Source organism: Mchenga conophoros, linkage group LG2 (assembly GCF_057382185.1).
Source record: "Mchenga conophoros isolate Kocher_MC1m ecotype Shallow Benthic linkage group LG2, M_conophoros_male_GT1.1, whole genome shotgun sequence".
In the NCBI taxonomy this organism is placed as follows: domain Eukaryota; kingdom Metazoa; phylum Chordata; class Actinopteri; order Cichliformes; family Cichlidae; genus Mchenga; species Mchenga conophoros.
The window spans coordinates 15765235-15788505 of NC_140527.1; the positions used below are offsets into that span (position 1 = coordinate 15765235).

General features: G+C 42.7%; 1 long non-coding RNA gene across 1 annotated transcript in view; it reads right to left on the reverse strand.

The window, feature by feature from the left end:
• Window positions 1-23271, reverse strand: part of LOC146581796 (uncharacterized) — a 521657-nt gene that overhangs the window by 21726 nt on the left and 476660 nt on the right. The window lies entirely within an intron of this gene.

Sequence of the window (23271 nt, forward strand, 5' to 3'; positions counted from 1 at the left end):
AATCGTGCTTGTGCCATGATATTCAGGACTGCAAACCGAGCAGCATCACTGACTTTCAGCTTGTTGTGTTTGTGGATATATGACTGACTTTAATTATCCACAAAATCATCACATTCTCTGCAAGATTAAGGTCGACTATTGTATTATTATATTTTAAAGGCTTTAAAAGCAAGTAAAAGCTGAACGTACAAACATCGCTAATGGCAAATAACTTTGCCGACATGTGGCCAACAGTAATGTTTTAATGTTCCTCATTATTAAACATTTGCACATAAATAAGTGACATAATATTCAGTACTTACTTTTCACAGTTTACTCTTCGGCCGCTCCGCTTCTGCCGTCTGCGGCAGAATTATCCACACTGACTGCCGCGCTATGAATTGTGGGATATATGGGACCACGAAGTCTACCGCCACAGCCTTAAAATTCAGGGAAATGAAGGACGCATTTGAGGGCCGCATTTCGAGCAGCCTTTGAATTGGGACAGTCTTCGGCGCGCCACTGTGATGTAATCAGCCTTAAAATGCAGCCTTTATAGGTGCAGACCCTGAATTGAGATACAGCCACAGATTCAGCACAGGAGGGAGGGGGTGAGCAAGTCCTGAGTGATTCGCTTACGCTTACGATTCAGCACAGGAGGGAGGGGGTTAGTGAGTCCTGAGTCATTCGCTTACCCTACGATTCAGCACAGGACGGGGGTGAGTAGCTCAAATGTGCTGTTAGCATGTTAGCAGAGCGATGCTACTGTGAACCGAGGAGCTATTGTCTTGATGTGAGCTTCTAATCAGGGTTTTTCTTCCAGTTCTGAGCAGAATTTTTTTTGTTAAGATACTGGATGTTGTGTTTTTCTCCACAATTTTAATTATAAGCTAGATATATTGCTGCTAACACCAACAGGGATGAGTCAGTGAGTCAGTTGGGTTTGTGAATCATGATTCATGAGTCAGTAAAGTGATTCTCGAGTATTGAACGATTCGTTCATGATTAGCGCATCACTACCCCCAGATCAACACAGGCCAAATCAACTGTTTCCTCTCTTCATTCCTTCTCTTTTGATCTTTTCAGTCTTTTTTTGGAGGTTAACTCCCAGCATGGCAAATATAAAACCCAGTGTCCAGTGCTGTCCAGTGCTTTCACACAGTCATCTCACTGTTGAACTTCCCAGCTTGTAATTCAGAGTGCATGTTCCATCAAGTGTTTTCTTACATGCTGCTGCTGGAGTCTTCAGTGTTATAGTTCAGTTGCACTTTCTTTTGCCTGCTGTTAATTCTTCAAGTACACGATGTTGCTCTATCTGTCCTTTAAGCTTCTTCTCAGGATAAGGACAGAATGAGAGGTGAAGCTGTAAAATTTTAAGCCAAAGCCTTTCCTGTTTTCGTCCCAATTCTGTTAATCTATCATTTTGCTGCTGTACTCATGTTTTCAGGTTAAGAAGAGTCCACCTGTTTTTCACAGCCTAACCGAACTCTTATTTTATATTTACAGTCTATAAACCCTCTGTATCTCTGCTAAGTGTTGATCTAAAAAGAATGCACCCTCCGTACACGCACACACACACACCCTTAAATATACTAAGCTCTTTGCATCTGCAAGTATTCACATCAAAATCTTCAGTGTGCTTAACAGAGCTCGTTTGGCACAAATCCTCAGGATAAATAGCAGTTTTTCCATCACCATTCTTTCAGCTCAGTTTTGTAGCATAATTCACACAATACTTTCATCAGCATTTTGCACACTTCCCTGAACTTCCTTAAAAGATAATTGTTTCACACACACACCCACCCAGTTTCAAAACAATGTGCACCTTTAATCATTCATCCAAAAACAATTTTACACTTCATTTATACATTCACACATTAAAAAAAAACAAAAAACACCCAGCACGCCCCTGCGGGCGGTTTATCCTTCAAGCTCGGGTCCTCTATCAGAGGCCTGGGAGCTTGAGGGTCCTGCGCGGTATCTTAGCTGTTCCCAGGACTGCGCTCTTCTGGACAGAGATCTCCGATGTTGTTCCCGGGATCTGCTGGAGCCACTCGCCTAGCTTGGGAGTCACCGCACCTAGTGCTCCGATTACCACGGGGACCACCGTTACCTTCACCCTCCACATCCTCTCGAGCTCTTCTCTGAGCCCTTGGTATTTCTCCAGCTTCTCGTGTTCCTTCTTCCTGATATTGCTGTCATTCGGAACCGCTACATCGATCACTACGGCCGTCTTCTTCTGTTTGTCTACCACCACTATGTCCGGTTGGTTAGCCACCACCATTTTGTCCGTCTGTATCTGGAAGTCCCACAGGATCTTAGCTCGGTCATTCTTGGGGGTGAAACCCTCCATGCATGGTAAGGAGCTTTCTTGTCTTTATGTCAGTGGCTTCTATCTCCTCCTTTGGCCAGCCTATTACCCCAGCAGGGTACCTGATCACGGGCAGGGCGTACGTGTTGATGGCCCGGATCTTGTTCTTACCATTCAGCTGACTCCTCAGGACTCCTCACCCTCTGCAGGTACTTGGTGGTTGCAGCTTTTCTAGCGGCCTCTTCATGGTTCCCATTCGCCTGCGGGATCCACAGGTACTTGTAACTGTCTTCTATGTCTGCGATGTTGCCTTCTGGTAGTTCAATCCCCTCAGTTCTGACTACCTTCCCTCTCTTTGTTACCATCCGACTACACTTCTCCAGTCTGAACGACATTCCAATGTCATTGCTGTATAGCCTGGTAGTGTGGATCAGTGAATCGATGTCTCGTTCACTCTTGGTATACAGCTTGATGTCATTTATGTACAGGAGGTGGCTGACAACTGCTCCGTTCCGTAGTCGGTATCCGTCAGTCTGGTCTTGCAGTCTCGGCTGACTGTTCTGTTTACCAGTAGCTGGTGTTTTGCGCCTCTGGTATTCTTGCCAATTCCTTTCTGTGTCCCGCTCATGTATTGACCCATGTGCCTGTTCATCTTAGCCGATATGATGCCTGACAGGAGCTTCCATGTAGTACTGAGGCAGGTTATTGGTCGGTAGTTGGAGGGGACCGGTCCCTTCTTGGGGTCCTTGGGGATCAGGACCGTCCGACCTTCGGTTAGCCATTCCGGGTGTCTCTCGTTAACTAGCAGCTGGTTCATTTGTGCTGCCAGACGCTCGTGGAGGGCAGTCAGCTTCTTTAGCCAGTAGGCGTGAACCATGTCGGGCCCTGGTACTGTCCAACTCTTCATACTAGAGACCCTTTCTTGGATATCTGCCACTGTGATGGTTACTGGACCCTGTTCAGGGAGGTCGCTGTGGTCTGCCCTCAGATCCACTAGCCACTGAGCATTGCCGTTATGGGTTGCGTCCTTCTCCCATATGCTCTTCCAGTATTGCTCCGTCTCCAGCCTTGGTGGTGCTGTTCTCTTATTATTATTGTTCCCTTGCCACTGAGAGTGCACCTTTGCTGGTTCTGTGGAGAACAGCTGGTTTATTCTCCTGCCTTCTATCTCTCTGGTGTACTTCCTCAAGCGGCTGGCCAAGGCTGTGAGTCTTTGCTTGGCAGTTTCCAAGGCCTCAGGTATGGACAGCTTGCTGTATTTCTTATGCACCTTCTTTGTCGCACCTTTCTGCAACTCCGTTAGTTGGCTAACCTCCCTCCGTGCTACTTTGATCTTACCCTCTAGCCTCCTTCTCCATGGAGGGTACTGCCCCTTGTGGCTGTTCAACTTGTAGCCAAGCATCTCACTGATCACTGCTGCCGTATTGTATTCTTTGTGTGAAATTTCCGGTGCAGCTTTGCACTAACTTCCTCTTTCTAAAGTCTGTTGCCAGGGCAACTTGTCACCCTTAACCTAGTTCTTGTCTCGTCTGGATCTAGTTTATAAAAGCAAACATAAAACAATATAATCAGCAAATAAGCACTAAGAATATATATTAAATACATGACAACTGGTAGAAGGAAATTCGACCACATCACTCCAGTTTTGGCCTCTCTACATTGGCTTCCAATCGAATACTGGTTTTTAAATCTTTAAATGGTTTGGCACCCGTTAATTTATCCGATTTGTTGAAGCCTTATGTGCCCACTCGTTCCCTCCGGTCAGCTGAGCAACTGCTTCAGTCCCTAAGTCACAGCTGAAACTCAGAGGAGACAGGGTGTTCTCCATATTGGCCCCGTTGCTTTGAAAACAATCTTCCTCTTCATATTAGACAAGCTACATCAGTACAGGTTTTTAACTCCAGATTTAAAACCTATTTTTATTCTTTGGCTTTTAACTCTGTGGGTGACTAACATTTTAATTAATTTTTTCTAGTTTTATTCTTTTGTTTAGTTCTTATATTATTACTATTTATAACTGTATTGTTCAGCACTTTGGTCTACCAGGTGTGTTTTTAAAGTACTATATGGTGATGATGGTGATGATGATCATGATAAGAAAATGGAAAATGGAAGCTCATCATACTAAGTAAAAAATTCTTCAGCAAAGTTGCAACTCTCATGCATATAAGGTGATTAAACAAACTATTTTTAGGAACTTGAGAATGTTTTCATCTTGTTCTTTGTTGATCTCCTGAGAAGGCACTTTGCTTCACCTACTGAAGTTAAAATTTAAAACAAAGGGATATTGAAAGTTCATATTAAGTAGCAGGAAGAATAAACACTAAAACATTAAAGAGAAAAACTTAACTGGTGTGAGAAGATAAGAAAAAGAAAGATGTAAATTTCAGTATGTAGGTCGGGTGTCTAGAGTGAGCTCATCATAAATAGTTTACCTCTTGTTATATAATAGTGCAGTCCTGTTTGCTTTTATCACATTGCATGCACATAGATGCCAGTCTTGCTCATTTGTTCAACTTGAACAGATGCAGCACAGCACAAGAGGGCCTCTGTGATTCCACTGTCATCTTCTCATTAATATATGAGTGTGTTTTTGTATGTATAATGTGAGTTATGTGCACGTTGCTAACTACACCCCTAAAAAAGACAAAGACTAAACAAAGCTGGTGCATTAATACGCTTTGTACATGCTGACATTTGGGTGGAACATGTCACCAGCTCTCTGTGGGTTTCAGCTCATGGGTCTGTCTCCCTGCAGCCTCTCACTATGATCTTCAGAGTGTACTTCATGTCTCCAGGGGATTGACAGTAGCCATGTTAGAAATATTTCGCTGTTGGTCAGCACCTGCCAGATAAAGTCACAGTAAGCTGTGTTCTTCAGCACCATTTAATGTTTCCATATTTCACCGTACGTCAGAGTTATAATCCCATAACAATTATCAGGTTACCAGTGACCAGTTCAGAGTGGGTTATGGTTGTTTTAGCCACATGATAAACAAGTACATTTTCAGAAGCCATAAGCTCTAGCTTCAAATGAAATTCCAATTATGCATTTGTATCATGAACTGAGTCTAAATAGTTTAAAAGTCATGTAAAAGGTTGGATGGCAGCCTACATCCTACCCCTTAACCTTGTTGTGGATTATCTGGTGGTGTCTGTGGCTGGTGCAAATGTTTCAGTATAGTGTGTATCAGCAACTATAAAACATTCAAAGATTACTAATTTTTCACATAGGATACCTAATAGTATTTGATTCCTTTCAACGAGAAGTAGGTGAGATGGGTGGGCAGGGGTACACTATAACCTGGTGTAGCTTTAAAGCACAGTGCCCTTGTGTGGAGGAGAGATCCTTCTGAACATTTTTGTCATCTTTTGTTCTTTTTTTATCGACTTTGTTTTTATGTATGCTGGGAGATAAAGATGCATTGTTTCCAAAACACTTACTTAACAAAAATAGTCATAGTGAATACTCAAACCAGCTCTACCCCTGAGCCAGTTTAGCTCAGTAGGTGAGCACATGACCATAAACCATATAGCTAGATTGCAGTGGTGCAAGTTCAAGTCTGATGCGCTATCAGTTGCTGTGTGCCTTCCAATTCACTCTCCCTACTTGTCTGGTTTCACTGCTCTATTGTGAAATTAAGGCTAAAATGCCCAACAAAATTGGTCTTCAGCATGCCATGACTTTTAATTTACTGAGGTTTATATATACAGTGGGGCAAAAAAGTATTTAATCAGCCACCGATTGTGCAAGTTCCCCCACCTAAAATGATGACAGAGGTCAGTAATTTGCACCAGAGGTACACTTCAACTGTGAGAGACAGAATGTGAAAAAAAAATCCATGAATTCACATGGTAGGATTTGTAAAGAATTTATTCGTAAATCAGGGTGGAAAATAAGTATTTGGTCACCTCAAACAAGGAAAATCTCTGGCTCTCACAGACCTGTAACGTCTTCTGTAAGAAGCTTTTCTGTCCCCCACTCGTTACCTGTATGAATGGCACCTGTTTGAACTCATCATCTGTATAAAAGACACCTGTCCACAGCCCCAAACAGTCAGACTCCAAACTCCGCCATGGCCAAGACCAAAGAGCTTTCGAAGGACACCAGGAAAAGTATTGTAGACCTGCACCAGACTGGGAAGAGTGAATCTACAATAGGCAAGCAGCTTGGTGTGAAAAAATCAACTGTGGGAGCAATCATCAGAAAATGGAAGACATACAAGACCACTGATAATCTCCCTCGATCTGGGGCTCCACGCAAGATCTCATCCCGTGGGGTCAAAATGATCATGAGAACGGTGAGCAAAGATCCCAGAACCACACGGGGGGACCTGGTGAATGACCTGCAGAGAGCTGGGACCAAAGTAACAAAGGTCACCATCAGTAACACACTACAACGGCAGGGAATCAAATCCCGCAGTGCCAGACGTGTTCCGCTGCTGAAGCCAGTGCATGTCCAGGCCCGTCTGAAGTTTGCCAGAGAGCACATGGATGATACAGCAGAGGATTGGGACAATGTCATGTGGTCAGATGAAACCAAAGTAGAACTTTTTGGTATAAACTCAACTCGTTGTGTTTGGAGGAAGACGAATACTGAGTTGCATCCCAAGAACACCATACCTACTGTGAAGCATGGGGGTGGAAACATCATGCTATGGGGCTGTTTTTCTGCCAAGGGGACAGGACGACTGATCCGTGTTAAGGACAGAATGAATGGGGCCATGTATCGTGAGATTTTGAGCCAAAACCTCCTTCCATCAGTGAGAACTTTGAAGATGAAACGAGGCTGGGTCTTCCAACATGACAATGATCCAAAACACACCGCCCGGGCAACAAAGGAGTGGCTCCGTAAGAAGCATTTGAAAGTCCTGGAGTGGCCTAGCCAGTCTCCAGACCTCAACCCCATAGAAAATCTGTGGTGGGAGTTGAAAGTCTGGTGTTGCTCGGCGACAGCCCCAAAACATCACTGCTCTCGAGAAGATCTGCATGGAGGAATGGGCCAAAATACCAGCTACTGTGTGTGCAAACCTGGTAAAGACCTATAGTAAACGTTTGACCTCTGTTATTGCCATCAAAGGTTATGTTACAAAGTATTGAGTTGTATTTTTGTTATTGACCAAATACTTATTTTCCACCCTAATTTACGAATAAATTCTTTACAAATCCTACCATGTGAATTCATGGATTTTTTTTTCACATTCTGTCTCTCACAGTTGAAGTGTACCTCTGGTGCAAATTACTGACCTCTGTCATCATTTTAGGTGGGGGAACTTGCACAATCGGTGGCTGACTAAATACTTTTTTGCCCCACTGTATATATATAACACCCAGCACGCCCCTACGGGCGGTTTATCCTTCAAGCTCGGGTCCTCTATCAGAGGCCTGGGAGCTTGAGGGTCCTGCGCGGTATCTTAGCTGTTCCCAGGACTGCGCTCTTCTGGACAGAGATCTCCGATGTTGTTCCCGGGATCTGCTGGAGCCACTCGCCTAGCTTGGGAGTCACCGCACCTAGTGCTCCGATTACCACGGGGACCACCGTTACCTTCACCCTCCACATCCTCTCGAGCTCTTCTCTGAGCCCTTGGTATTTCTCCAGCTTCTCGTGTTCCTTCTTCCTGATATTGCTGTCATTCGGAACCGCTACATCGATCACTACGGCCGTCTTCTTCTGTTTGTCTACCACCACTATGTCCGGTTGGTTAGCCACCACCATTTTGTCCGTCTGTATCTGGAAGTCCCACAGGATCTTAGCTCGGTCATTCTTGGGGATGAAACCCTCCATGCATGGTAAGGAGCTTTCTTGTCTTTATGTCAGTGGCTTCTATCTCCTCCTTTGGCCAGCCTATTACCCCAGCAGGGTACCTGATCACGGGCAGGGCGGGGCGTACGTGTTGATGGCCCGGATCTTGTTCTTACCATTCAGCTGACTCCTCAGGACTTGCCTGACCCTCTGCAGGTACTTGGTGGTTGCAGCTTTTCTAGCGGCCTCTTCATGGTTCCCATTCGCCTGCGGGATCCCCAGGTACTTGTAACTGTCCTCTATGTCTGCAATGTTGCCTTCTGGTAGTTCAATCCCCTCAGTTCTGACTACCTTCCCTCTCTTTGTTACCATCCGACTACACTTCTCCAGTACGAACGACATTCCAATGTCATTGCTGTATAGCCTGGTAGTGTGGATCAGTGAATCGATGTCTCGTTCACTCTTGACATACAGCTTGATGTCATCCATGTACAGGAGGTGGCTGACAACTGCTCCGTTCCGTAGTTGGTGTCCGTAGCCAGCCTTGTTAATGATCTCACTTAGGGGGTTCAGGCCTATGCAGAACAGCAGTGGGGATATATATATATATATTCCTAAAGTACTCTGTGGTTGTGTGTTTAGACCCTGCTGTACTTTCTCTCCTTTTGTCTCTCTGTGCTTTCTTCCAAAACCTTCTCTTCTGCCTTTTTTCTCTTTCTTTCAGATCACTGATGTTCTTTATTTTTCTCTTTTTCACTCTATTTCTCCATCTTTCCCTTTCCTTTATGAGAAACCCTTTCTTCAACTCGGGCTGGCTGTTAATTTTTTCTCTCCATCTTTTTTGATTCTCCCTGTTCCTTCTCTTTCGTTCCACTACTGACAGGTTCCCCTTTGCTATTCTAGCGTACCATTTTGTAATTACTATAACTTTTCTGAACCTTATGCTTTTTTACAGATTAAGGATGAATATTCACAACACAATTATGCATTAAGCGATGGAGATGCTATCCGGTCTTTAAGTCTGATGTCATTAGCCGTTTCCACTGCATCACTGAGTGAATAGGTTAAATGCAGCGGACTAAGCATTTTCCTGCAGGATTAATAATGTATACATAAACAATGAGATTCAAGATAAGACAAATTTGATAATATTTGACACATCTGTAAAGCAGAAATATCAGTAAAATACACAGGAAGTAATATATCTGAAATATTAGTAAAAAATAACTTAATATAAATGGTGAATAGCACACTTTTGTGGCATTTGTCAACACCATTAGGAAAAGGGTCAACACTGTCAGACAAAAATCCTGATGGTGTTGACATCTGGTGGTGTTGACAAAATACCCTACTTTCTCTCATAACACATGTTTATCTGACAGAAGCCATCTTGTTTTTCATCAGTTGCTTATGGCCTCTACAATCTACCTAAATGACGCTGTTTTTACAAAAAAAAAATTAAATCTTGGATTACATCGACTTTGGTGTTGACACAATATGGTTGTGACACAGAGTTTTATCAGAAAGGTGTGCAATAAATGAAATAAAAATAAAAATAATTATCACAGCAGTGACCTCATGGCATGTGTATCAAACAGGAAGTGGTAAAGGGGTCCTCAGAGTGTAAGCTACCCACAATAATTCCTGATTTTTTTGTACTTTTAAAAAATCTGATGGTGTTGACAAAAACTCTGGACACGATTTTAATCACCTAAAAAATATGTAAAAATAAATTTTCAATTGCATATTTTGATATTATACAAGGTATTGACTTAAATACTTAGTGACGAGAGCCATGATGTTTAATTTTACATTACTTTAATTTTTTTTCTGTATTTTAATATTATCACACCTGCTTCTGGACAATGGATTTTTAAGGTACTGGTAATGTATTGTACCATTTAAAATAAATAAATATGTATAACAAATGCAAAATCATACTTTTGTTGTATAAAAAAAATGCCTTGGTTTGTCTTTTAGGCAGTTGGGTTAACACTTGTATGCATATTTTTAACCACAAAATTGGGTTTTATCTGTCGGACATGTTTTGTCCCTTATCTCAAGAATCACTGAGTAGATCGCTTTACATACAAAATATGTAAAGTGATTTACAGTGAATGAAACTCACAACTGTTAAATCTACAAAAAAAGAAGTTAATTTCACACAACAATTGTTGTATATTCATAGAATATTTGCTGTATTTTTTACATTTAATAAATTGCTTATCGTGGATCCATAAATTGTAAAATTAACAGGGAAATATCAAACAAAAAACTAATTTGAACTGGTAAAACAACTGTGGAACTGTACATTTTAAATGAAGCTTCTCTGTATATTATACATAAAATCTATTACTATGCTGTATTTTTATGTTTTAATGTAAACGTTTAAATCATAAACCTGCAAAGTTTTTACTGCTATGCCTACATCTAAACATGCAAAAATACATCTTCAGAGAAGACTAGTGAGGAAAATATCACTTTTGTGAAATTTATTTTTCAGCCATCATCAATAAAACAATTGACAACAATTGGATGCATTTTTTCCAACTTACACAACAGTCACACAATTCAGTCAAAATGCTATAAAACTGTGGAACATTCCCGCAAAGCAAGAACCATCTTCATGAAACAAGCATGTGGCAGACCCTCTACCAGAAAAAGTTACATAGTAACCTGTTAAAACAAAAATGACATGCGAAAATTACCGTAATCCCCATCCCGTGCAACACGCACTTTGCTGTCACCACAGCTGTTCTGGCTCCTTAAGAGTCATCACTCACGTTATGTAGTGTTATACAAGTTCATGCAATCTTTATTCGTTTCTGGCACACTGTTCATTTTATTTTTGACATTCTACCGGAAGTGCTACTTCTCATTACTTCCTGTCTAACGGGAGAAGGACAGTTTGCTACTCCTGTGCTTGCCTATGCTGCCTCTTAAGCCAGCACAGTCTGTAAGTTGGCAGTAATGTTGTGTTTTACCAGTGAATGTTTAGCACTACCTGCCGTGTGTTGTTTGTGATATTTTGAGAAAGTAAATTCACTCAATGATGTGCTTTATTAGTCATTAGCCTAGATGCTAATTAGCGCTAATCTAACCGCTAACGTTAGCTTGTTAGCCTGTTTCGTTCTGCTTTGCTTTGCATAGTAACAGGTCATAGGATCTTCTAATTGTAAGAATGTTTGCTTATATTAGCTCACATGGAATATTTTGTGTTTGTTTACAGTTTTACCATTCATCCATTCATGTATTTCAACAAAGCCATGCTATGCAGCCAATCAAATAAATCCAACAGAAAGGAACAACGGTGTGGTTTTTTTCTACATGGGATGATGGTTGTCTGTCTGCCTTGTTAAGTGCGAGGGCAGAATAACAACTGTGGCCCTGGTCATAGAAAACACATGTGTAGTTACCATACCAAAACATCTGGAAACCACCTGTGGGGAAACAAACCTATAAACAGTCTTGGTCTGGCCCCGAATCTTAGCCAGGCTTGGACCCAGATTCAGACTGTTATTTTATAAAAACAGTCTTAATCCGGGTCCAAACCCAGCCTAGAGTCAGAGCCAGACCTGGATTCCAGCCACCTCAGAGCCAGACTCCAGATCCCAGAGTCTCAATCACAATTGTTGTAACGCAAGATTCTCAGGTCTGAGAAATAAGAAAGACATATTTGCTCACCTTTGAAGAACCTCCAGAGTGGAAGCCAGCTCAGATAATGGATGTTAAAATTGTAGTAGCTCCCAAATATGATGCACAATGCAGAAATGAATGAGGATATGTTTGTGCTGACGAGGTTCCGATCAAGACTCTTCTTAAGGAATAGCAGGACTGTCCTGTGAACAAATTATTTAACAGGTTATATTAATAAGCACTGCAGTACATGACATTTTATAAACAGTGCAATTAAAAAAAGAGAGACAGAGCTATGAAACAGACTTACCAAAGAGAATATTAGTGGGTGTCAGAGACACTTGCTCCAGTTGCACCTCATCTGCCAGACATGTATCTTCTACATGGAAAAGCGTGAACAACTCCTTCTCTTCAAAGTAGCTGAACAGAAGCAGGACCACCTCTTTCACATCATCTGAGCAGCCACTCTGCAGTCCCCGTATCCTCTGAAGCCTTGCATCGGTCTGAAGGAACATCTTGCTTTTGCTGACACCAACTGTGGTCATGTAGTCCAGAAGACCTTTTCCCCTTCAAATCCAAGTAGTGTGTATATTAGAGGCAGGAATTAGCAGCTGTCCTTGCAGTTTAAGGTAAAAGAGACACATGTTTCTGAGATAAGACTGACTATCATTCTCTGGCATATCACTGACTGAACTAGCAGATGACATGGTTTTATGTGTGTTTTCTTAATCATCTGTACTGTCATTTGGGGGCTGAGGGTGAGATTGTGCATGTCATTAATACCATCTGGGGAACATGCTTTATGCTTCCTACACGTTTTCCTTACTTTTTTGTAAACACATGCATACAACCATTCAGTAATACTGGACTTATTTTTCTACAAAGGTTTGAACTTTGAGAGTGTTTAAACAAGAGAGAAAAGTGTGAAAATGTTCATGCTTGTCTGAGAAAAGTGTATAAAGTGTGTAGTGAGGGGTTTTACAGCTTTAAAACATCTATAAGAATTGTAAAAAATAAAGCTGGCTACTTCAGATTTCACCTATGGCGGGTTATTTTTAGAACGTAACTACCGCCATAAACAAGGGACCACTGTACACAGCCTCTTAATGTGACCAATATCTTTTTACAAAAGATGCAGGTGACCATTTTTAGTATTTAAAAAGTTTGCCCGTGCTTTTCAGCTGAACTAGCATGCTAGTGCTAAGTTATCAAGTATTAGTCTAAATATCAACTGAACTATTCTTATAGGTTACTCTACAATAGCCTGAATGATTAAAAAACCGACAATGTCATTATAATTGTATATCTTTGTATAGCATAAAAATAGAGAAGTAACCTCTCAGGTTCACAATGACATTTTTGGTGAAAACATTTTTATTAGCCCTATACCTGAATTTGCATAATTTCATGAATCATGTTAAAAGTAGGTCTGTTACAGGCCTACAGTATAAACTTGTAAAGTTACTTACATGTAATTCATGTATTTTTAAAAACAACTGACTAAAACTATAGTTTTTACAATATTTGCATGTCAAATTAACATAATTGTTTTGTTGTATTAAAGTATTTCACTGTTTTTGTTCCCAATATTTGTAGCTTTAACAAATAAATTTGATCATAATCACACATTGATGTTTTAAATATAACAAAAACATTCTGTTTAATACTTTACAAAAATTCACTGTGATTGAAACAGGAAAATTGTGTTTTACTATACATTTCTGTAGGGATTTTACATGGTTTTTATGTCAATTTCACTGCCATTTCTTACAGTGTATCTTGCTAAAGGATACTTAGCATGCAGACTGGAGGAGCCAGGGATCGAACCACCAACCTTCCGATCAGCAGGTGATCTGCTCTACCTCCTGAGCTAGAGCCACTTTGTAGCCTTGGCATTCCCATGGATTAGCTGGAGTAGATGGCTCGGGAGAGGGAGGTCTGGGCTTCTGCCCCGTGACATTGTCCTGGATAAGTGAAGGAAAATGGATGTGATAGGTTTGGTGCTTAAACCTATTCGCTGGAACGTTCAAGACAATTTAACTACACAGCAAAGCAAGACACGAGTAGGCAAAGTTCTTTATGTTTCTTGTGCACGGGAGAGAACTGGACAACGCGGTTCCTTCGCTTGACCCCAGTTGCTCTCGTCCGTTCCCTCGTAACACTGCTCTTTTATTGAGGTTACATGAATATACAAAGGTTCATTAATATGTGAGGCATACATACAAACAAAGGGTACCTTGCCTGTGCGTTCGATACAGTGCTTTCGGTTCGGTACGCATATGTATCGAACAATACAAAATTTGTAATTTATTTTATCAACTTTACTTCTGATGATGCTGTCTGTGTTGAGCGCTCAGTGAATCTGCGTTCGACTGCTCCGCCTAGGGTCGACAGTGCAGCCTAGGCGGAGTAGTCGAACGCAGATTCACTGAGCGCTCAACACAGACAGCATCGTCAGAAGAAAGAGTGCAGGGCAAGCTAGCGAGACAGAAGTTAAGCTCTCCTTACAAGATGGACCTCCCCCACCCTCATTCAGATCTGGCGTTTGGAATTATTTTGGTTTTCATGTGACGTATGACCCTGAAGGTAAGCGAGTCATGGACTAAAGTAAAACAGTATGTTGGATGTGCCATGCAATGCTCAATTACATGGGTGGGAACTAGTGTGTTAGCGCAGTTAGCTCGTTAACGTGTTGGCCGTCTAGCCCCATGCACGGGGCAATCGGCGGTAGCTCGTTAACGGAGATTTGCCGTGTTGTGGCGTTAAGGTCATTTCAACGAGATTAACCTGAAAGCACTAGTGGGAACACAACGAATATGACTGCACATTTACGCCGACATCATCCTAGTGCAAAGACAAGTGGAAGCAGAAAAAAAACAAGCAAGCATGCTACTAACTTTAGCCGAGTCATTTAGACAGCTGTTTAATATGCTGCTGAGAATATAGCCCAGAAGAAGCGGATAGTATAGCTTTTATTTTGGAAAGAGACATTTCTCTGTAATAAACTCTCTTTTCCAAAGATGAGTGATTCCTCAATCAGATACAGGGCTCGCAATATCGCTAGCCCGACGTCCTGGGGCTAGCGATTTTTTCAGTCGGGGTACCAAAATCTATCTCTTCCCTGCCCGTCGGGCTTTTGTAGGAAGGAAAAATATATGTCAATGCTTTTGCATTCTTTCGGAAATGTAGCTGGGTAATTATGTCATTGGCATCGGTGAGCCACTGTCAATATGTGACATATTGAAATCGCGTTTGAATTTGCGCTTGTTTTTTTGCTTTCACTTTGCAATCGCACGAACTGTGTATAGAGAGCGACAGCACTGATCTGTGAGTGATGATAATTTGCGCACCAATTCCTCTGACATCGTCTTATTAATTGTTAGCTTACTATGCAAACATGACAAGTGAAATCTCCCGCAGCAAGCTTAAACATGTGAGAGGTTGATTGCGCAGAGAATCGCTGAGCTTATGTGAGTGCGTGTGTAAAAGCATTTCAGTTCTGCTGAGCCAAATAAGACAGGTCAGGGTGAAGAAGTGACAGCCAAAGAAAAGCTTACCACAAAACGGAGACGTTATGACAAATCAGTCTGTAAGGCAAAAAGAAAGTACAGCTTTATGGTTTCATGGACAAAAGAATTTCTGTGGATGTAATATGACGAGCTAAATAACCAGGGCTGCACATAAGTGGTCCGCAGGTGCGTATTCGCTGTCAAAATAAAAAACACGCACAAGGGTTAGGGTTAAATTTAAAAACTGTACTTTTGAGTTAAAATATATATTTATAATTTTAATAAATGACAAATTAAAAAGGCATGAACATTTTTTTTGTATCGAAAAAATATCGAACCGTGACACCAAAGTATCGAACCGAACCGAACCGTGAATTTTGTGTATCGTTGCACCCCTAATATATATATATATATCCATCCATCCATTCGCTTCCGCTTCTCCTTTTCAGGGTCGCGGGGGGCGCTGGAGCCTATCCCAGCTGTCATAGGGCGAGAGGCGGGGTACACCCTGGACAGGTCGCCAGTCTGTCGCAGGGCCTAAATATATATATATATATATATATATATATATATATATATATATGTCAGGCTATACAGCAATGACATTGGAATGTCGTTCGGACTGGAGAAGTGTAGTCGGATGGTAACAAAGAGAGGGAAGGTAGTCAGAACTGAGGGGATTGAACTACCAGAAGGCAACATTGCAGACATAGAGGACAGTTACAAGTACTTGGGGATCCCGCAGGCGAATGGGAACCATGAAGAGGCCGCTAGAAAAGCTGCAACCACCAAGTACCTGCAGAGGGTCAGGCAAGTCCTGAGGAGTCAGCTGAATGGTAAGAACAAGATCCGGGCCATCAACACGTACGCCCTGCCCGTGATCAGGTACCCTGCTGGGGTAATAGGCTGGCCAAAGGAGGAGATAGAAGCCACTGACATAAAGACAAGAAAGCTCCTTACCATGCATGGAGGGTTTCACCCCAAGTCCAGCACCCTGAGGCTGTACGCTAAGCGGAAGGAAGGGGGCCGGGGACTGGTGAGTGTCAGCACCACAGTCCAGGATGAGACAAGGAACATCCAAGAATACATTGGGAAGATGGCCCCAACTGACCGAGTGCTCAGTGAATACCTCAGGCAGCAGAAACCCAAGAAAGAGGAGGGAGACGAGGAACCATCATGGAAGGACAGAGCCCTGCACGGTATCTACCACCGGCAGATAGAGGAGGTGGCTGATATCCAGAAATCCTACCAGTGGCTGGACAAAGCTGGACTGAAAGACAGCACAGAGGCACTAATCATGGCAGCACAAGAACAAGCTCTGAGCACAAGATCCATAGAGGCTGGGGTCTATCACACCAGGCAAGACCCCAGGTGCAGGCTGTGTAAAGATGCCCCAGAGACAATCCAGCACATAACAGCAGGGTGCAAGATGCTAGCAGGCAAGGCATACATGGAACGCCATAACCAGGTGGCCGGCATAGTGTACAGGAACATCTGTGCCGAGTATAACCTGGAAGTCCCGAGGTCAAAATGGGAGATGCCCCCAAGGGTGGTGGAGAATGACCGAGCTAAGATCCTGTGGGACTTCCAGATACAGACGGACAAAATGGTGGTGGCTAACCAACCGGACATAGTGGTGGTAGACAAACAGAAGAAGACGGCCGTAGTGATCGATGTAGCGGTTCCGAATGACAGCAATATCAGGAAGAAGGAACACGAGAAGCTGGAGAAATACCAAGGGCTCAGAGAAGAGCTCGAGAGGATGTGGAGGGTGAAGGTAACGGTGGTCCCCGTGGTAATCGGAGCACTAGGTGCGGTGACTCCCAAGATAGGCGAGTGGCTCCAGCAGATCCCGGGAACAACATCGGAGATCTCTGTCCAGAAGAGCGCAGTCCTGGGAACAGCTAAGATACTGCGCAGGACCCTCAAGCTCCCAGGCCTCTGGTAGAGGACCCGAGCTTGAAGGATAAACCGCCCGCAGGGGCGTGCTGGGTGTTTTTTTTTTTTTATGTTTATCCTGGAATGCACACAAAGTCTTTGCAGACTATTAAGGATCAACCCTCTACCAACATGCCATTGATTATACAACTCTAAGCATATATGAGTAAATATTTCTAAGCATAAATGACAATCCAACAATGTAAACCTGACAGGATGGATGGAACAGACCTAACCCGCAATGTGTAAATGATACACATGGTTTCAGCAAACTATTTAATATAATTAGCAATATATTATGAAATAATGCTTTACAATATTAGCTTGTAACAAGACCATGTCATACAGGACAGCAGTACCATGACTGTGTCTGTGTCTCAACTTCTTAAAACTAACCAGGGCATTGTTGACCTGTTGAGGGTTAAGGTTGGATTTTGTTTCAGCTCATGCATCTTGGCATTCCTCTTTTTGGGTTAAGAGCTTTTCCAATGTTTTTCCCCCCACTAAATCTAGCTTTAGATGATTTGGCACTGATGTAGTGAAGGAGTAGATGTTAAACTGCAGGTAACGTGATGTATCCAAAATTATCACCCTTGGCGTTGGCAGACATTTTATATGTAATCAAAAGAGGTAAAGCAGTGTAACTAATGGCATTAGCAATTGACTCATACCACTTGAATGTCCCATTAAGTCATCTTGGTGAGTCAGTATGCGTGATGCCAGAACACTGAGCTGATGCATCTGGAGTGTACTCAATTAAATATCAATTAAACAAACCAAATAAACCAGGGTTTACAGTATCTCATCTGGGTTTTTTTGTACTCCCTGGAAAGCAGTATTCATACTGAATGGATACATTATACTTTGATCTAAAAATTAAAAAGAATAAAGTGAAGTAAAGCAATGTCTCTCCTGCAACAGAAAGTAAGCCCATTTACAGCATTTCTGGAGTGGCTAAGATAACAAATTTCCTACTGCTAACTAGTGATGTGTCGGTCGCGAACGAAACGGCTCTTCAAGCCGGTTCTTTGAAGGGAACGACGCGAGTCGGGTTTTTTTTTTTTCTTTCTCTCACCCTCTCTCTCACACTTTTTTTCCACTTCACTCCGCACGTGAGCCTTGTGCTTTGCGCTGGGAAGAGGGGGGAGGGGCGGTAGTTACACTCGCAGTAGCACAGGAACAGAGCGGGAGGGAAAGAGAGAGAAAAAGAGCCAAGGACAACAACGTCACATTAGAAAGGCATAGTAATCATCCACAACTATTTTCAGTTGTGGATGTTAAAGAATTCAGAAAGTTTATTCATGCAGGCCCATATGACAGAGAATGTGCATCTTCTTTTTGTTTTCATATTTTAATTTATATTTAATTGTGTTGTGGTTTGCAGTGTTTTGTGTTGTTTCACTTTAAATTTGTTTAAAAGGAAAAAGCTGAAAATTTAAATAGTTAAAAGTTGAACTGTGACTAGTTGGTTTTTGTATTATATGATTTATTTATTACATTTTATGTGGAGTGAATAAATAAAAGTATATTTACGGTGGCCCCTAGAGACAAAGCACGTACAAACTCCAAAACACGTACGAACTCCAAAGCATATAAAAACTCCAAAACATGTATCTCCAAAAGTTGATTCTGTTCATCTGGACGTAGCGTTTTGTGGGAGAAATGTTTCGTCACTCATCAGCTGACTGTAGGTTTCCCCAATCTTATAAACAGTACATTTGCATAATGACTGAAACCAGCCCACTGAAGGAACAATGGGCTGGGATGTTTGTACATACAAACCCTGAAGCACGTACAAACTCCAAAACACGTACAAAACACAACAAAAGTGCTCCAGGATGCTAGGCGCAGTGTTTGGCTTTTGTTACCTAGTGGCTACACAAGTCAGCAAGTACAAACGACCGGATTTGGTGTGTGGTAGTAACAGGTAAATGAACATTTTTTTAAATTATTTGAATATATATGAGTGCCTGTGTATAAATACACAAACAATACACATATGCTTTTAATTGTGTAATTTAAGTTCAGTTAACGCTAGAAATGTGTTTTGGAGTTTGTATGTGTTTTGTCTCTAGGGGCCACCATATATATTTATATATAACCATATATAAATAAAACCACAGGTTTTTTTTTTACATTAGTAATTCCTTTTGTGCATAATTTTATATTGTTGTTAATAATAAATTAATTAAAGCAACAAAACAATTGAAGAGCCGGTTGGGAGCCGAAAGAGACTGTTCTCTAAAAAGAGCCGGAAATCCCATCACTACTGCTAACATCATAATAAAGCATGATATTTCATACTATTACTGTGCCGTTACGGGTGCATGTCTGATGCAAGGGCGTGAACACCTTTCTCATATCACCACTCTGAAGACCGATGGGCGTTGTCAACAGGTTTACTGACATTCAAAAGGGTAAAACTAGAAACAAGACAAAAAATACAGTCAAGACATACATAAGCGTAGCATAACATACATTTATACACCGCAATACTAATACACAGCATATGTCTAATTATATAAACTTTTAAACAACTACTGAGGCTATCTCAGACGACCTCCGACATCGCGGATAGCTAGCTTAGCACCGAGATTAGCTTTACGGTCAAATACTGCGCTAGCGGCAACATAATGTACAAAAACAAGTTGTAATTTAACTTTAAGTACATACCGGCGATACAACCGTAAACCAAAGATGTAGACAGTAAATTTTCCGACAGGACACCATAAGCCGTGTGCCGATATGTCTCTCTTTCTTTCACTCGCTTCCTTTCCTTGAGCTGACTTCCTGTTCAATAAAGTTGTTTGTTGTGTGGGGTGATGGAGCACCTCTTCAACCTGATCCCGAGGTTGGGAAGAGTCCCACAGCTCTGGAAAACCTCCTGTGTTGTACCAGTGCCAAAGACTTCACGCCCCAAGGACCTCAACAGCTACAGGCCGGTGGCTCTGACGTCCCACCTGATGAAGACCCTGGAGCGGTTGGTCCTGGCTCAGCTTCGGCGCCTAATAAGCTCATCACTGGACCCACTTCAGTTTGCCTACCAGCCTGGCATTGGAGCGGATGATGCCGTCATTCACCTCCTACATCGTTCCCTTGCTCACCTGGAGACCGCTGGAAGCACTGTGAGAATCATGTTCTTTGATTTCTCCAGTGCCTTCAACACCATTCTTCCCTCGGTTCTAAAGGACAAGCTGGTGAACTCTGGAGTGGACCATCACCTCACTACCTGGATCCTGGACTACCTCACCGACCGACCACAGTATGTGAGGACTCAGGGCTGTGTGTCGGACAGGGTTGTCTGCAGTACGGGGGCCCCACAGGGAACGGTTCTGGCTCCGTTCCTCTTCACCATCTACACTGCAGACTTCTCCCACAATTCCACCCAGTGCTTCCTGCAGAAGTTCTCTGATGACTCTGCAATAGTCGGCCTCATCACTGATGGGGACGACAAGGAGTACAGAGGTCTGACCCAAGACTTTGTGGACTGGTGCCAGCTGAACTACCTCCAGATCAACGCCAGTAAAACCAAGGAACTGGTGGTAGACTTCCGCAGGCACAAGCATTCTCCACTGCAACCACTGAACATCCAAGGTATGGACATTGAGGCTGTGGACAGCTACAGGTACCTTGGTGTTCATCTGAACAATAGACTGGACTGGACTCATAACTCAGACGCCCTCTACAGGAAAGGGCAGAGCAGGCTGTACCTGCTGCGGAGACTCAGGTCGTTTGGAGTGGAGGGCCCACTCCTGAAGAAATTCTATGACTCTGTTGTGGCTTCTGCTATCTTTTATGGCGTGGTCTGCTGGGGCGGCAGCATCTCTGCTGGGGACAGGAAGAGACTGAACAGGGTGATCCGAAGGGCCAGCTCTGTTCTAGGATGCCCTCTGGACCCAGTGGAGGTGGTGAGTGACAGGAGAATGGCGGCTAAGCTGTCATCCCTGATGGACAACATCTCCCACCCCATGCAGCAGACTGTGACAGCACTGAGCAGCTCCTTCAGTGGGAGACTGCGGCACCCACGGTGTGGGACGGAGAGATTTCGCAGGTCTTTCCTCCCAACTGCTGTCAGACTCCATAATAAAGACTTTAACTGATCAAGCACACACATCCATACATATGCAATAATACTAAGTGCAATAATCCTTTCTGTCATCGTTGTATTTTTACTCAGTTGTATATAGTATTTGTATTTGTATTCTATTTTTATCTTATTGTATATTTATTTTATTTTATTCTACTGTATATAGTATTTTATTTTATTCTATTCTGTACAGTTGTGTACTGTATTTATTCTTATTGTATTCTAATTTTTGCCTTATAACTTTTGCACTGTCCACTTCCTGCTGTGACAAAACAAATTTCCCACATGTGGGACTAATAAAGGTTATCTTATCTTATCTTATCTTAAACCATTTCTACGGTGCATTACTTGAAACGACCACAGAGGGCGCTAAAACACATAACTAACAACGTACTGGGAATAATATTTTAGTGATACAGAACACTCCCCGCCTGGCGTGAATAAACGCCACGATTAAACGTTGAAGAAAACAACACGTTAAGAAGGCACCAAGGGTACGATCTCTGAGATAGGTCTGGTCAACACCTTTGTACCATCTGATTTAACTACCTTAATTTCCACGGTACGTATTTTACCATCTTTACTTGGGAACACCTTAGTTATGAGACCAAGAGGCCACTCATTTCTTGGCACTCGACTGTCTTTGAGTACCACAACATTTCCTAAGCTCACGTTAGGCTGAATAGACTGCCATTTGCGGCGTGGCTGTAGGGTAGGGAGAAACTCTTTCCTCCATTTGTCCCAGAAGATGTTCGACAGGTGCTGAACCTGGCGCCACTGATGTTTGTAGAGGTCTGATGCTGTGAATTTTTCAGCTGGAGCCTGAAGGGGTGCTACCTTTTGAGTCAGGAGAACAGCTGGAGTCAAGATAAAGGGGTCACTTGGGTCTGATGAAACCGGGACGAGGGGTCTACAGTTTATGATAGCAGCCACCTCTGCCATGAAGGTGACGAGAACCTCATGAGTGAGTTTAGTGGTCTTAAGCTGAAAAAACATAGAGTCCAATATTCTCCGTGCTAAACCTATCATTCTCTCCCATGCTCCGCCGAAATGGGAGGCATGAGGTGGGTTAAAAGTCCATTTACATCCATGTTCTTTTAAGAAGGTGTGCACAGCTGTGTTGTCCAAGTTTGAAGGGATTTTCAGTTCTTTACATGCACTTACAAAATTGGTGCCTCGATCAGAGCGAACAGTTTTCACTGGTCCCCTCACGGCCAGAAATCGTCGGAATGCATTAATGAAGCTAGATGTATCAAGTGACTCTACCACTTCAATGTGAACTGCTCTAATACTCAAACAAGTGAATATGACAGCCCACCTTTTATTCTGGTTGACACTTCCTCTTGTACGTCGTGAAGACACAAACCACGGACCAAACACATCTAAGCCCACATTCGTGAACGGGGGATCCGTTGTGAGACGGTCTGGAGGGAGGTTTGACATTTTCTGTGTGCTCAAAGGGGCACGAAGTCTTTTGCAGGTAACACAATGATAGATGATTGTGCTCACTTTTCTTTTACCGCCCACTATCCACCATCCTGCGGAGCGAACGGCTCCTTCTGTGAAAAGGCGACCTTGATGCTGGGTCTGCTCGTGGTAGTGCTTTATGAGAAGCGCTGCAACATGGTGGTGGCCAGGAACTATGAGAGGGTTTTTCTCACCTTGGCTAATGTTTGAGTCTCTGATGCGACCACCTACTCTAAGGAGTCCTTCTTTGTCCAGATAGGGGTCTAAGGTTTTGAGATGACTGGTTTTGGGTAGTTTTCCATGTTTTTGCACACACTTGATTTCTTCAGCATACACGTCCTGCTGTACTGCTCGAATGACAAGGTTCTGAGCTTGCTTTAACTCATCCACAGTAAGTCCCGTTTCACAGTAATGCCAGCCATTACAGTGATTGGCTTTGCCTGGTGGTGATTTGAAGTTGTGGATTACATGTATTAGTCTAGAAAGAGCACGTGTGAGGGATTTCCAGGTAGAAAACTTGGTGAATCTGTCTGAGCCCAGTTCTTTAGTTGAGGCTGTTGTTTTGAGTGCGGTTACCTGAGGTCTTACATCTGCGTCCATG